The 4,173-nt window shown below is 43.4% G+C and overlaps 1 long non-coding RNA gene across 1 annotated transcript; it reads right to left on the reverse strand.

Moving 5' to 3' along the window:
- Window positions 1–856: 856 nt before the first annotated feature.
- Window positions 857–1,959, reverse strand: LOC311308276. Its single transcript, XR_014630426.1, has 4 exons — window positions 1,912–1,959; window positions 1,678–1,790; window positions 1,480–1,550; window positions 857–949 (listed from the first exon to the last, which is right to left on the reverse strand). It is a non-coding gene; the product is annotated as an uncharacterized lncRNA (long non-coding RNA).
- Between the last annotated feature and the right edge of the window lie 2,214 nt (window positions 1,960–4,173).

Consider the following 4,173-nt stretch of genomic DNA (forward strand, 5'->3'; position numbering starts at 1 on the left):
GCGTTCAAACACTGGTCGACAAAAACATTTTTAACTTAAGCAGAATTAACTGGAAAAAGTGCGTTAACTGTATTTTAGTAATACTTTGCATAGTAATAACATTGACATGGTTTAGCTATGATATATTAGCTAGCCAACTGTCTTAACATTGCTAACGTCAACTTACCTTCGATTCAAAGGTGACGGAATGAGCTGTTGCCAGGGCCCCTTGACAACACAGCGTGCACACGCGCGTCTCTGTACTTCATTCAAATCTGGTCTAAACAAGGTTAGTCCACATTTTATATTCAACTGTTGCAGCAGTAGACACCTGGATATGTATATTGAACTTGATGTCTTCCGTTCTCCGTTATGGTGAATGGTGCACAGCATATGAAATTGTGCATTGTGCACAATATGTAACTACAGTATAGCATGGTGCAAAGACACCATTATGCACAGGCAATATTGACCTCAGGCTATTGCAAACCCTGCATGAGATGGATTCAGACGGTGAAGATCCTGGTCTTGAAATGCTTAGTGTAAAGTGATTTTGAAAACTCACGTCTTTATTCTCTCCCAAAACGTTTTTGCCATTAACAAATGAGAACATATAGATAGATAGGAATCCTGTGTGGGGAAATTGGGTGTTTTAGCAGCAGAAAAGTACAGCAGCAGTGCAGGGGGAAAATGTGTCAAAATCAAACTAGGCTACTGTACTTGAAGAGGACATCACAGCTGAATAATGCCAAAGACAACTCAAACACAAGTCTCAATAGGTTTGTAACTTTAATGCGCACTGGCACACACACAGCCCAGGGCCGCAATCATCTCCATGGCGTAAGACAGGACCATGTGACTGGAGCTGACTGGAGCACCGGCCGGTCTGCTTCCTCCCTTATGTGCAGGTCTGGTTTGACCGGGACCAGCCTTCAGCCACACACTGGGTCTATGGAGACCTCCTCATAGACTGGAGGGAGGGAGGAAGGTGAGAGACAGAAAAATATTTTGAAATAAGAACACAAACACACAGACATACAAAATACACACACTAACACAAAGACAACCCCTTCCAAACACTCTAATAAGGCTGTCGTATGCCAAGCTCATACTACAGGATATTTGGGCTGATTCATCCCCGATTCACCACTGCCGACAATCGGAGGAGAAATCTGGTCAGGAACGTTGGTCATTACTGATGTTCGACACAGATTATCTTGTGAAATGTGAGGGGTTTATAGGCCAAATCTTAAACCTCCCGATCGGCTCACAGACCCAGATGTGTGATTATATGCCTTATTCACAAATCTTGTGGTGGGTGCATGTTTGAGATTCACAAGAAGAATATCTGTTAAGATTTCCTTGTGTAATGCAACCCGATTTAGAAATTGATTTTTAAAATCCTGTAGTGTGAGCCCAGGATTACTGTGATGAATCGAGAGTCAGACATGCAGATCAGACCATCATGGACGTAATGAGGATATGCCAGCCAGGACCTACATGCACACATGGCATCTTCAGATCCCTCTCTCAGTTCAGCTGCAGGTACAGTAAGACTCCAGATCAAAATACTGCAGGTGAAGAGGGAGAGAGAAAGAGCGGGCATTAAAGGAAGAAGTGTGACTTGTTCTGTGTATGAGTGAATGTGGGTTGTGCGCCTTTACATGTATGTGTATTTGTACATTTCACTGTTCTCACCTGTATGTATCTGCAGTCATGCCCTTGTCTCAGCAGCTGCATGTCTGAATGTGATTTGGACATTTCAGGGACTTTGATGGCCGTCTCTTCCAAACCATCCTCACCATTCAGTCCTGAGAGAGAGAGAGAGAGAGAGAGAGAAGACCACCAAGCTTGTACACCTATCTCATATCAACCCTAGCCCACCTCGGCTCACACCTTGTTTGTGTGTGTGTGCCAGCATGACTCACTCACTCTGATACAGTGATCAGAAATCAGCAGTCTCTTTTTAATCAAAACCGGTAGAACAGGTCTCACTAACAGCCTATAGACAAGCTGCAACACGAACAGATGAGCCTTCAGAGAGACAGAGAAAGAGAGAAAGAAAGAAAGAAAGAAAGAAAGAAAGAAAGAAAGAAAGAAAGAAAGAAAGAAAGAAAGAAAGAAAGAAAGAAAGAAAGAAAGAAAGAGGTTAATCTAGGCATTTAACCTGCATTATAAACACTAGTGTGGCGGTGTGTGGGATATTCACACAGCAGCAGTAAGCCGTTAAGTGCTGAATTTCACATATTGCTATAATCACAGCAAAACATAAACGCATCATATAGCAGAGTGGGAGGTGTGTCTCTTTGGGGTGACGGGTCCACAGCTCCTCCTTCACAGACTACACAGCCACCCTTCAAGAAGAGTGTGTGTGTGTGTGTGTGTGTGTGTGCATACGGGTCCTCCCCCTCATAATGTGCAGGTATATTTATTATTAAAGATTTTGAGTCGCTTTCTGAACTCACCCTCGTCGTCGTCGTCATCATCCTCTTCATCTTCCTCTTCCGACTCTTCCATGGCTTGACCATTCCTGCCCTGTAGCTGAAGGGGCATGCACTGTCCAGCTCTTCTTCTGAGTCTGTAAAGCACAGCAGTTGCAGAGTAAGGTATAAAGAGTAACGCTCTGCTTCTCTGTCCCTCTGCTACTCACTTTCTCAGAGTGACAGTCTCAATCATCAAACTCTGATAGGCAGAGGCCTGACAGCAGGCTGTTAGTTCATGCAGTAGTCCTCTCTCCTCCTCTACGCTTGAGCTATAGGACAGGCTTGAGTAACAGAAGGAGGCTGAGAGTCACAGGTTCGACCTCAAGGTCTGTCTCACCTCTCCCCCATTTGCTGTCCTGGCTTACCTGTGTGGTTGAGACTGTGTGTGTGGAGTTACCTGCATGCGGTTCATGGACTCTCTGAGCTGGTCCAGCTGGTGGGCAGAGCCAAGCGCCTTAAAGCGGATGTTGTCAGCTTCATGTCCTTCTCCCTGAGCTCATTGGTCTCTGCTTTCTTATCCAAACAGTCTGACAGCCTGTGTAGACAGACAGACAGACACACACAAAGTTAGAACATACTCATCATGTAGATACACTATCAAACATGAATACACCAGCTTTTAGAGGGAGAGTGAATGAAAAGAGCTGTGAATTGCAAGTCAGTCACTAAGAGAGAAGCACAGGTTGTGTTTGAGAGATGACAAATTCCTGGTATGTGTAAACCATATACCTGGCTAATAAACTGATCTTGTATCTTGAAGATTCAGTCACGTTGTAAAAGGCAGCAGGTGAAAACAACACTACTGGAGAAGTAGAGCAATACAGAGTGAAAATAGTGAAGAGGAGAGGAAGCAGAAGAGAAAATAAATGAAAAGGAACCACCTGCGGAACCGAACCGAGGGATCTGCATGGGAGCCTTTTGTGTCTGCAGAGGTTTTACGACTGTACACCGATCTGTGGTGATAACGTAGTATATATATATTAAGTATAGTAATAGTAACAAAACAAAAAAAATATTAAGATTTTAATATTTTAAAATGTTTGATCCAGAGTGAAGCGTCCAATGAAAGTCAAGTTTGCTTGATGAAAAGGTATATAAGGCACTGACACAGTGAACTGTCATCGTTTCCCTTGAAGAGAAGTGCCATAACTAGCTAGTTAACATTCTTCTGTTAAGTATCTAGTTACAAACCATATGACATCTTAATGTCTGGGCCCAAAACATATGACAATCAAATACACTATATGGACGAAGGTATTGGGGCCACCTAGACATTACACCTACAGGAGATTTTATGACATCCCATTCTAAATTCATAAGCATTAATATGGAGTTGGTCCCCCCTTTGCAGCTATAACAGCTTCCACTCTTTTTAAAGTGCGTCTGGGAATTTTTGCCCATTCATCCAGAAGAGCATTTGTGACGTCAGACACTGATGTTGAACGAGAGGGCCTAGCTCGCAATCTCCATTCTAGTTCATCCCAAAGGTGTTCGATGGGGTTGAAGTCAGGGCTCTGAACGGGCCAGTCAAGTTCTTCTGCACCAACCTCACCTAACCAAGCCTTTATGGACCTTGCTTTGTGTCCATATTATTGTCTATGAATTTAGAATGGGATGTCATAAAGGCACCTCTAGGTCTAATGTATAGGTGTCCCAACTTTTGTCAATATAGTGTACATTCTGTGAACTATGAGAATACCAGAACTTGCCA

This window comes from Borostomias antarcticus, assembly GCF_949987555.1.
Source record: "Borostomias antarcticus genome assembly, chromosome: 4".
Classification (NCBI taxonomy): Eukaryota; Metazoa; Chordata; class Actinopteri; order Stomiiformes; family Stomiidae; genus Borostomias; species Borostomias antarcticus.